The following is an 11,692-nucleotide window of genomic DNA, read 5'->3' as shown; positions in this document are numbered from 1 at the left end:
TCAGGCCAGGCTGGCTGCTGTTCTGTTTTGTGAACCCTGAGAAAGTGAGGAGATGGGTGTTTACTGTCTCATCTCTGCTCTCTGGGCTGGAAAGATTTGACTGCCATTACAATGTTTCCCCAAACAGACTTGTAGCAGTGAGTAAATTGTGAAATGAAGGAAGATCCACAGTTAATTTCAAATACTTGTTTTATAGAATAATTTGAGCGAGATAAGTATTTGGTTTTAGCTGGGTGTTACTTTGGAAATCAATTCCTGTCTGGTAGTACCTTGACCCATTTAGACTGATCCATGGGGTTGTTTGCATAGGGGTAACTCTTACTCGCCCTTGGACAGTGTAAAAGGAAAGGTTTAGTCATGAACAAAGCCACCAGGCTACATGGAAGCTCATAGAGGACTTGGCTAGTTCCTATTGTCCCCCACTCTCCTGAGGACAAAAATGTCTATGAGCAGGGGTGTGCTATTGTGGGCATCGCAGGGTTAGTACATGCAACAGAACACTTATTTACAGGAAAGCTGAGACAGGAGGATTTTCATTTGAGGTCAGCTTAGGCTACCTGGTAAGACTGTCTCAAGCAGCTGGGCGGTGGTAGCGCACGCCTTTAATCCCAGCGCTTAGGAGGCAGATGCAGGTAGATTTCTGAGTTCGAGGCCAGCCTGGTCTACAGAGTGAGTTCCAGGACAGCCAGGACAACACAGAGAAACCCTGTCTTGAAAAATAAAAACAAACAAACAAACAAAAGACTGTCTCAAGCAAACACATACACAAGCATCTGCTTATATATATAGATACAGTGATGAGTATAGAGGGCAGGACGGATGGCTAGTGCCGAGGGAGAATGAGTGTCTTTCTGCTGTTATCTGTGATTTCTTAAATAAGGAAACCTTCATGATGTCATGCATATAGCCTCGGCAGGTTGCTGTTTACCCCAGACAGTTCTTTAGGGCCGTGATAATAGACAGTGGTATTAGTAGCCTGCTCTGTGAATCAGTGCAGCTTTTGCCTGCTCTTTCTTGTATCCCCTTTCTCCCTCCCTCCCTCCCTCTCTTCCCTTTTTTCTTCTAACCCCCTTTTTTGAGTTTTCTTTTTGAGATTTATTTATATTTATGTGTATGGGTGTTTGTTTGAATGCATGTATGTATACAATATTGCATGCTTGATGCCCACAAAAGTCTGAATTGGGCATCAGATCCCCTGGAGCTGGGGTAACGTGGTTGTGAGCCTCTGTGTAGGTAGACAGAGGTAGATAGGGTAAAGTCTCTGTTTTCCCAGTAATGTGCTTGGTTGTTGAGTGACTGGATCGCCTAAAACGCAGAGTGCCATGAAAGCTCCTCCGGTCCAGATTGCCTTGTGGATGGAAGCAGCAGAAAGAGGCAGTGTATACAGTGATTGAGAGTGTAAGCCTGCAGTGGGAGTCCTGGCGCTGCTGGCTAATAGCCTTGTTACTTGGCAAGTTGCCAGAACTACTTTGTCTTGATCAAAATTTCTTTTATCTAATATGTGGAAATGGTGAATCAAACTCAGGTCCTTTGCAAGAGCAACAAGTGCTCTTAACCCCTGAGCCAGCTCTCTAGTCTCCTCAGGTTTTTTTTTTTAGACTCAAGATCTCTTGGAAGAGGTGTTTCTACTTCCTTGGAACAGGTAGATAGGGTAGTGAAAGGGCTTAAGTGTGACAGTGCTGGTGGGAACACTCAAGACGAGCCCTTGTAACAGGTTGTTGGTGGGTAGAACTTTCTGGTGCATCTTCACACATCACAACCATGACTTGGACCCACGAGAGCCCTTTGTCGCGCCCTTTGGTGTCCTCTTTGTTTGTGTTTTGAGTGAGGGTCTTGCTGTAGTACCACAGGCTAGGCTTGAATTCATTTTGTAGCCTGGATTTATCTCAGACTTGTAGGGATCCTCCTGTCTCACTTTCCAAGTATTGGGGCTACAGGTGTGTGCCCCACTGCTCTCTGCTTGAGCTGATAAGGGCACATATATGGAGCATTGGTCTTTACTGGAGAGGTTAAAATTGCTCTCATAAATTTTTTTAAAGATATATGTTTAGTTATATGTCTCTGTGTGTATGTGTGTGCATGTGCATGTGGCTGAAGAGACCAGCAGCATCGGATGCCCCTGGAGCTGGAGTTTGCTGAGACTGTAAATTGTTCAGCGGGAGTGCTGGGAACCAAACTCAGGCCTTTTGAGCCAACACTCCAGCCCCAAGGGGTTTGGGGTTCTGTTTTTGTAAAATTTATTTTTAGTTGTGTGTTTCTATGCTTGTGGATATGTGGGTAGATGTATGTACATATAGGTGTGTATGTGTGTATATGTGTACAGTGGTGTGTGTGTATGTTGTATGAGTATGTTAGAGAGAGGGGTGTGTGTGTGTGTGTGTGTGTGTGTGTGTGTGTGTACTTGCAGAAGCCAGAAGAGGATCTCCCTGGAGCTGGAGTTACAGGAGGCTATGAGCTGCCCGATGTGAGTGCTGGGAACTGAACTCTGGGCCTCTGTAAGAGCACCAATTGCTCATAACAGCTCAGCCATTTCCCTAGGTCTCCTGTAAAGTTTCTGGAGAAAAAAGAAAACTGTATAGTGGATATTTTCTTATGGAAAACAAGACTAAATTTTCTTTAGGTATAGCAACTGCCACAGAGGGTCTTTGAGGAGAAGTGCTATTATCTTTTGGATGTTGCATTTTTCTCTGTCATTAAGATACAAGGGGAATCTAGATGTGGTGCTGTGTATACCTTTAAATCCCAGCTCTCACGAGGCAGAAACAGGTAGAGTTCTGTAGGTCTAGGCCCGTCTAGTCTCCATAGTGAGTTCTAGGTTAGCTGGGACTATACAGTAAGATCCTGTCTCAAATAGTAAACAAGTAAGCAAGCAAGCAAACACATAAAAAAATTGTCAGTGTAGTTAACTGCAACACTCTTGCCCTTTACAGTTTATGGACTCTGTCTCCTCCTTCCCACAGTTTGGGGGGGGGGGCATGCTTCTACCACTGAGATCCTCAGTGGACAAACCAGGAGTGGGGAGCCAGCCAGGCTGCTCCTGAACACATGCTCTTCTGGTTAGCCTTGGCTCTCGGCTGTGCCATGGAGGGCAGTTTGGGGTGTTGAGTTATCTGAGTGGTGTTTGATGGTCCTCATCGCATGTGGATATGCGGGACGCTCTCAGTCTGCCTAGCATTGTCTGTGGGCGGACGCTACTCTCCAAAGACTCACAGATGCTAGAGGATAACTCAGCACCAGTCATGTGGGAAGGCAGGACACTACAGTTAGTGGGAGGACCTGTGAGCAGAAAGACACCAAGGGCACAGTTTCACAGAGCTTGTTTCTTTGAAACATCAGCAGAGTCCATTGCAGCCATCAGACTTAGAGCACTTCCAGAATTAGATCAGACCGTCTGGTTCCATGCTGTGTACTCATGTTTCTGGTTATGAAATGCTCGGTGTGCTTAATTTCCTCTGATCTGCCAAGCAGTAGCTTTCTCTTCTGCCCTTGTGCATACAGGTTTCTTTTCAGGTCACTTGCTTTTCTTCACTGTCCCTCATTCCTGCCTTGTGTCTGGCCTTTGACAGCACTGGGCCAGACCTCCAGGACGGGTGTGGTGGAGCCATGTTGGGGCCAACTCCACATCCAGGGTTTGTGGATCAGGCCGCCACCTGAATGGCAAACAGCACAAGACCAGCGCAGCAAGGAGCGGGAGCGGGACACTGACTGCCGTGTGGCCATGGCAGCAGCAGCTCACTTCCGACTTCTTATTTGAAGGGTCTGAAGGAGTTGATTGACTAGCCTTGAGGAGGTATGTCTCAAGAACGAGGACCTGGCATAGAATAATGACTTCTGAAGTAGTAGCTGTGGACTGGATTAACCAGTTGATTATCACAAGATGACCAAGAGCAGCTGGAGTTCTGTAGACCTCTTGCTGAGTTCCTGGTTCAACTTCACTGTTTCTCGAGGTCTGCCTCTCTCTGACCCCTCCCTGCCCTATCATGTCTTCCTAACGTTGCATACTATTTTGGACTAGTGAGCCTCAGTTCCTAGAGTAGCCATTGTGGAGTATGTGCTTACACATACACACACGCGCTCATGAGTGTGTGTGTTTCTATACACATGGGTTTGTGACTGCTGGAAACATTTCCACATGGTATGTTTCCTCTCCACTCATCAATCATAATGAGCCCTGAGATGAGAAAGGATGGCTGGGGCATCTATGTGTGGAGATGTTTCCTAGAATTTATTGGTAAATCATTTGCCCAGTTGTCCTTTGAAAACTATGACTAATGATGTAATAATGGTTGGGGCTGGGGGTCTGGCTCAGAGGTAAGAGTGCTGGCTGCTTTTCCAGAGACCCAGGTCTCAGCATCCACAGGGAGGCTCACAGCTACTTGTGATTTCAGTTCCAAGAGATCTGATGCTCTCTCATGGCCTCTACAGGCACCATGCATCATGTACAGATTTACATGCAGCCAAACACCCACCATACATATAGAATATAACATAATAATAACTATAGTGATCAGAGTGTGGACAAAACAGCTTATCAGGCGAAGGTGCTTGCTGCTGTGTCTTTGCTCCCCAGGACCCACCCGATGGAAGAAAAATAAATGTTATAGGGGAAAAAAGCCAGGGATTGTGCTTCTGACCATATCTACAAAGGAGGCTCCAGGAGCCAGGAGATCATGTTCAGACTTTGAGAGGCCGGAGAGGCAGCTCAATGGCTAAGGACACATATTGCTCTTGCAGAGGACCAGGGTAGAGGCAGCTCGGTGGCTAAGGACATGGCTAAGGACACTCATTGCTCTTGCAAAGGACCACGTTTTGGTCCTCACCACCTACATGGTGGCTTAGGACTGTGTAATTCCTGGTGCAGGAGATCTGATGCCCTCTTTTGATCTCCTTGGGCATTAGGCACATACATGGTGGATATAGGTAAAACACTCATATACATAAAATACATTTTTTAAAAAATTAAGGGCTTATTAGAAACTATACACTTATTCATTCAGAATAAAAACACAAAAATTGCCCAAATCGTCCAGATCCTTGCCTTTTGATTTTTTTTTCTTTTCTTTGTTGTGGTTTGGATACAGTCTCAGGCAGGCCTTGCATTTCTGATTCTTCTGCCTCTGTCTTCCAAAGAATCCTAGCAAATAACAGGCGTGTACCACCCACCATGCCTGCTTCATGCAATGCCCGAGGCTGAACCCCGGGCAGACAAGTACTCAGTCAGGTGAGCCACATCCTCAGCCTTTCTTGCTTTTGTGTGGAAGTGCAACAATGTGTTGTTTCACCTTGGCTCCAAGTTCTCATTGGCTGTGTGTGACATAATAGGACCTTTTGTGGCAGGCTTGGTCTAGTCTAACTCTAGCTTCGATTATCAGAAATGGCAGCAAGTTGCAGTCCCTTAGAATGAGGTTACCCTTGAGTGTTCATTTCCTTGACTCTAAATCAAGCAACTGACTGATTCTCTCGAACTTAGCCATTACTTAATCATCACAGTGGTGACAGTGATTTGATTTCATAACACTAAACTCTTTATAAATTATATTGTGATTAAAATTCAGATCTGTGTTGAAATAGTAATAACTGAATTAATTAATTACTGTTAAACATTGTTAGAATCTTGCAAATTTTTCAGTCAACAGGGCAGAGGACAGAGAGGAGCTTGGTTGGGCCAGCCTGGTACAGTGGTCCTGCATGTTGATGCATAGACTGAAAAAGCAGAACTTGGGAAGAAGATGTGCATACGCTGGACACGACTAGTAAAAAAAATCAGACACTTGCTGGGTGGTGGTGGCAGGCAGAACTCTGAGTCTGAGGCTAGCCTGGTATATAGAATGAGTTCCAGGACAGCCAGGGCTACACAGAGAAACTGTCTCAAAAAAGCCATCCCACCCCCCGGGAAAAAACAACAACAACAAAATAAAACAAAACAAAAAAAGCAGACAATTTTTTGCAACAAAAGCAAAACAAAAACAGACAATTACTGTGTGTGTGTGTGTTGGTGAATAATCCTGATACTCTTGAGGTAGAGACAAATGGGTCTTTGTGAGTTTAGAGCCAGCCAGGTTTATTTAAGTTAGTTCCAGGCCAGAGCAGGTTCACTCCAGCATTTGGGAGGCTGTCACCTCCCCCAAGATGAAGGTCAGCTTGGGTTCCATAGTGCTAGGCTAGCCTGGACTACAGAGTGAGATCTTAAAGCACCAACCAGTAACAAAAGAGGTTGGTATGACTGGAGACCTGGCTCAGCAGGGAAGAGCACACACTGCTCTCAAGGAGGACCAGAGTTTTCATTCCCAGCACCCAACTCGCAACTGCTTGTAACTCCTACTCTGGGGAAATCCAACACCCTCTTCTGCATGCCAAGAGCAACTGCACACATGTGCACATACCCCACCACCTATATACACATAATTTAAAAATAATAAAGCATAAATCTTAAAAAAACAATTTTAAAGCCGGGCAGTAGTGGCACATGCCTTTAATCCCAGCACTTGGGAGGCAGAGGCAGGCAGATTTCTGAGTTCAAGGCCAGCCTGGTCTACAGAGTGAGTTTCAGGACAGCCAGGGCTATACAGAGAAACCCTGTCTCGAAAAAACAAAACAAAACAAAACAAAAACAACAACAACAATGAAAAAGCAATTTAAAAAAAATTGCCTTTTTAAGCAGTCTTGCATCTTTGAAGAGCATGTGAAGGTCACTTGTTGGACCCTGGTGGCTTTAGTTAGTTCTTGACCTCCTGGGAGCCTGTTGACTTATTTTTATTTTATTTATTTATTATTTTTTTTAAGATTTATTTTATATTTTTATTTTTTAAACTATTTTTTAAAATTTATTTTTTATACATAAATGCACTGTAGCTGACTTCAAACACACCAGAAGAGGGCATCAGATCTCATTACGGGTGGTTGTGAGCCAGCCTGTGGTTGCTGGGATTTGAATTTAGAACCTTCGGAAGAGCAGTTAGTGCTCTTACCCGCTGAGCCATCTCTACAGCCCCTTAAGGTTTATTTTATGTATATGAGTACATAGTAGCTGTCTTCAAACATACCAGAAAAGGGCATCAGATTCCATTACAGATGGTTGTGAGCCACCATGTGGTTGCTGGGAATTGAACTCAGGACCTCTAGAAGAGCAGATGGTGCTCTTAACCGCTGAGCCATCTCTCCAGCCCCTATTTTATTTTTATTTTTATTTTTAAAAGATAAGGTCTCACTAAGTAGCCCTTCCTAATCTGAAAATTACTCATATACACCAGGCTGGCCCTGAACTCACAGAGATCACCTGCCTCTGCCTCCAGAATGCTGGCATTAAAGGCGTGCGCCACCACATCTGGCAAGTGTGTTTTTTACTGGTTGTGTTCTGTGTAGAAACATCTTCCCAGATTCTGCTTTTTCACTGTGTGCTTCAATCTGTGGGACTCCCGAGTTTCTACATTGTCCTTGTTTTGTTAAAGGTCCAAGCTGCTTGCACCATCCAGTTCTTATGGTGAGGAAGGCTGGAGGCAAGGTCCCCTCCCTGTCTGATCCTTGACAGCATGCTCCTGAGTCCATCTGTCTGCCTGTCCGTCCGTCGGTCCGTCCGTCTGCCAGCCCTCCTGCATAGGAGGGATGTGCTCGAGCCTGCTGCTGGTTCCAGTAGCAACAGTTCAGCTACTTGATTCTTGATTCAAGATTCTTTTTTTTTTAAATAAATATTTTATTATTTATTTATTTATTTATTACAAGTACACTGTAGCTGTCTTCAGATGCACCAGAAGAGGTGTCAGATCTCTTTACGGGTGGTTGTGAGCCACCATGTGGTTGCTGGGATTTGAACTCATGACCTTTGGAAGAGCAATCTGTGTTCTTACCCGCTGAGCCATCTCACCAGCCCCAAGAATCAAGATTCTTTATCACTTGATTCTCTGAGGAGCTCTTTGGAGATAGGCGCTTTTACCCGCTGCCTTTGCATGGGAGCACAAATGCTTCAGTCTGGAACTTTGTCACATGCTGACAAGTGATAGTGCAGGGCCTGAAGCTGGGCTTATTTTCTTTGTTTGATTTCTGCTACTTTTTATTTCTTTTGTTTTGTTGAAACAGTATCTCACTGTGTTGCCCTGTCTGGAAACTCAGCACAGAAGCCAGGCTGGCCTTGAACTCAGAGAGATCCACCTGTCTCTGCCTTCCAGTTGCCTGAAGTAAAGGCGTTTGCCAACACGCCTGGCCTCTGTTGTTGTTGTTAAGATGTATTTATTATGTGAGTTCTCCAGTGTACATGTGCATATGAATGAATGCAGGTGCCCACAGAGACCGGAAAGTGCCATCATAGTCCCCTGGAGCTGCAGTTCTGGGTGATCGTGAGCTGCCCGATGTGAATACTGGGAATGGAACTCATGTCCCTTAGAAGAGCAACAAGTCTTTAACCTCTCAGCCATCTCGCCAGCCCCAGAGTTTGACTTCGTAATCAGTTTTTTGTAATCAGTTTTTTTTTTTTTTTTTTTCCCGAGACAGGGTTTCTCTGTGTAGCCTTGCTGTCCTGGCCACCACCGCCTGGCTATAATCAGTTATTTTTGTGTAGTAGGTTTGCCCACTAATCTCTTATTTCAGAAATCTAAGTTTAGACTTCACAACAATTACACAGTTTCTTAAAGTTACAAAAGCTGGGCGGTGGTAGAGCATGCCTTTAATCCCAGCACTTGGGAGGCAGAGGCAGAGGCAGGCGGATTTCTGAGTTCGAGGCCAGCCTGGTCTACAGAGTGAGTTCCAGGACAGCCAGGGCTACACAGAGAAACCCTGTCTCAAAAAACCAACCAACCAACCAACCAACCAAACAAACAAAAACAAAAAAAGGAAAAAAAAAAGAAAAAAAGAACGGTTACAAAAGCTTAATACTACTTGGAGCTGGAGAGTTGGTTTAGCAGTTAAGAGGACTGGCTGCTCTTCCAGAGGACCTGGGTTCAATTCCCAGCAACCATACAGCAGCTCTGTAATCCAGCCTCAAGTGATTTGACACCGTCAGACAGACATATATATGTAGGCAAAGCACTAATGCACATTAAATACGTACATACATGCATGGATACTTATATACTAAAGCAAGGTATGGTAGTGCTGTGGACAAGCAAGTGGCCCAGTGGGTGCCCCAGTCTACAGGAGAGATTTGTCAGTTTTCCTAGGGGGAGGGTGGTGCAAGCAGCCAGCCTGCCAGTATCCAGTCTTCCCTTTGTTTTTATCGGTAACCTCTAAGGAGCTCCAACTTGAATGAGCCAAATAACAGGATCACCTACCTGCCCAGCTCTTCAGAAGAGAGTCAAGAGAGTCTCAGGGATGATGTTGGTTATAGGTAGCTAGCTGCTAGCTCTCCTTGCTTTTCCTCTGACCCCGGACCTTTCCTTTCAGCCCCTACTGAGGAGCAGCTGCCAAGTGCTGTCCTTGCTGATGTGGGGCAATCTGCATGTTCAGATTCTGCTGGGCCCTAACGCGTGCTGTGGTGTCTCCATGTAAGCACAGTGGTGCTTACATGGTATACTTTAGATCTTTAGTTTCTTCCAATATGCTTCTTGTTCTCGGGGCTTTGTGACCATCATACTGCATGGTATTGGCTCCTGTGTATGACCGCTTTATCCTAGTTTTCCAAAGTCCTGATTCTGCTGAATGACAAACATGTTGCACAAGAATCAAAGGTGACTTATGTCCTCGGACTGGACTGAGAATGGAGTTCAGACCCTGGAAGCTCTCCCTGGTGGAGAGGGAGAGCTATCTGGGCTTACTAACAGGGCCATTGGCTTCTTGTCTAGAATTCTCTTTTTCTGGGATCATATGAACTAAGGCAGCTTGGAGAATTAAGGAAGGGAACATTACAGATAGCCATTTGGCAAATTCCATGATAGACAAGAGTAAGTAAGTTTGGTATGAGGTTGGGAGGGGTGGGCAGAATCGGGATTGACAGGTTGTTGAGTTCAGAGTTACAGCTTACTGGGTCTGGATGTGGCTTATGTGGAAGAAGAGCAGAAGGGATGGATGGGTGAGTTTTGTGTAGAGACATGGGAAGAAGTAAGTGTATGGAGTTGACTGTGTGAGACAAGGTAGCACCGCTTCCCTGGACAGTTAGGATCAGGGCTTGAGATCACAGTCCGGAATCAGTGGACTCAGGATGTTCCTGCAGACAGCAGAGGGTGGGCTCACTTCCAGGACTGGGCTGGCAGGCCCAGTTCTTCTGTTACTAAACTTTAAAAAATGGTGATTGAGTGTGTGTGTGTGTGTGTGTGTGTGTGTGTGTGTGTGTGTGTGTGTGTGAAAGAGAGAGAGAGAGAGAGAGAGAGAGAGAGAGAGAGAGAGAGCATGCTGGTCTAGTCTGTGGAACTCAGGCTGCTAAGCTTGACGACTGATATATTTGTTTGCCTGGTGAGAGGGTTGGCTTTCCTTCACGTTTGTTTGTTTGTTTGTTTGTTTGTTTTTGTTTTCTCCAAGGGCCAGAGAAAGGAGGAGGTTCATTTCTCACTGAGTTTTGTCTCTAGAAAGACAGGGGGGTTCATGAAAGGCTCAGCAGAGGTCTGAGGACATGGGAACGTGGAAAAGGGTAGTTCCCATCCACAGGGAGATGAAGCTGGAGTTGTCCTTGAAGAGATGTTTGTCTGGAATTGATGACTGAAACTTGAGGCTGAGCACCCAGTGGGGCTCTGCCTCTCTCACAGCCAGATCAGGGCCAGCTATGGCACCTATCTGTGTCCAGTGGGCACCAGGGGAGGAAGGCTGCAGGGTGCCTGATGGGGCCTTATGCCTACCCTCCACTGCCTCCACTCTTGAATCTTTGACTATCTGTATAGGCCCACCAACTCTCTGCCTGTGAGCAGATGTAAGGGATGTTTCTACAGTTGGGCCAAGCAAGACAAGTCTGGAAGGTGAGAGTTGAGCCTCCTTGAACTATTTGAACAGTTTGGAAATTGTTTTGACTTGATTATCTTCAGAGCATTGGTCATCTGAACTGCACCCTGGTTTCCTTTGTCTGACTTTGAATATTTGCCAAGAGTGTCTCTGGCACACAGTAGAAAAGTAGAACTCCTAAGTGTGTTCTATTCTGGTAGAATTTAGAGCCTTCTAGAAAGTTCCTTGAAGACAATGGACAAGAGTCCCCTCATCTCACAGCTCAGGAAGGTGGAGTGAGTGGAGGACCTGCACTGCCCAGTCAGGGTCTCAGCCTCCTCAAAGCGCCTGCCTCATGGCTGCATTTGGTATGTCTTTCAGGGACTGATCCTAGCTGGCCAGTTGTTGGGATCTTATCCTTGTGGAGCTCCTGGGCCCCATCAGTGCATAGCGAGGCTGCCCTTGGCCCCAGTCCTCCTTGGGACACCTACAATGGAGGAGGGCCTTGCCTCAGGTTTATAAGCAAGTAATCCTCAGAGGACACCTCAGGGCAGCCATGTGGCTCCGGTGGCTCTGTCAGGAGCATGGCGGCTTCTGACTACAGATCTTGAACATGGCCTTGGGCTTCCTGCCTCCCTCCCTTGCTTCATGCTTCCTTTGCTACTTAGAATCTGCTTTCCACTTGGTTGTGCCAGTAGATGCCCCTCCCCCCCAACACACACAAGGGTCTACCAGGAAGCTTTTTGCCACCCTGTGCCTTAGCAGCTCCCTGTCGCTTTCTTTTTCTCCCTTACACACATGTGCTCGGGCTCCCTTACACACACACACACACACATGTGCTCGGGCTCCCTCACAC

The 11,692-nt window shown here is 46.0% G+C and overlaps 1 protein-coding gene across 4 annotated transcripts in view; it reads left to right on the top strand.

Moving 5' to 3' along the window:
- Tex2 (testis expressed 2) overlaps positions 1-11,692 on the top strand; it is a 115,194-nt gene that overhangs the window by 23,748 nt on the left and 79,754 nt on the right. Inside the window, exon 1 of one of the 4 annotated variants that reach the window (XM_031350667.1) lies at positions 11,079-11,204. The exons of 2 other annotated variants lie outside the window; for them this stretch is intronic. The gene's annotated coding sequence lies outside the window, so the exon portion shown is untranslated. Of the gene's footprint in view, positions 1-11,078; positions 11,205-11,692 lie in introns of those variants that run through there. One more of the 4 variants, XM_031350666.1, reaches the window with a different exon arrangement.

This window comes from Mastomys coucha, unplaced genomic scaffold (genome assembly GCF_008632895.1).
Source record: "Mastomys coucha isolate ucsf_1 unplaced genomic scaffold, UCSF_Mcou_1 pScaffold5, whole genome shotgun sequence".
Lineage (NCBI taxonomy): Eukaryota > Metazoa > Chordata > Mammalia > Rodentia > Muridae > Mastomys > Mastomys coucha.
Note: the sequence above shows the minus strand (reverse complement) of the source record. Positions and strands in the feature narration are given on the sequence as shown.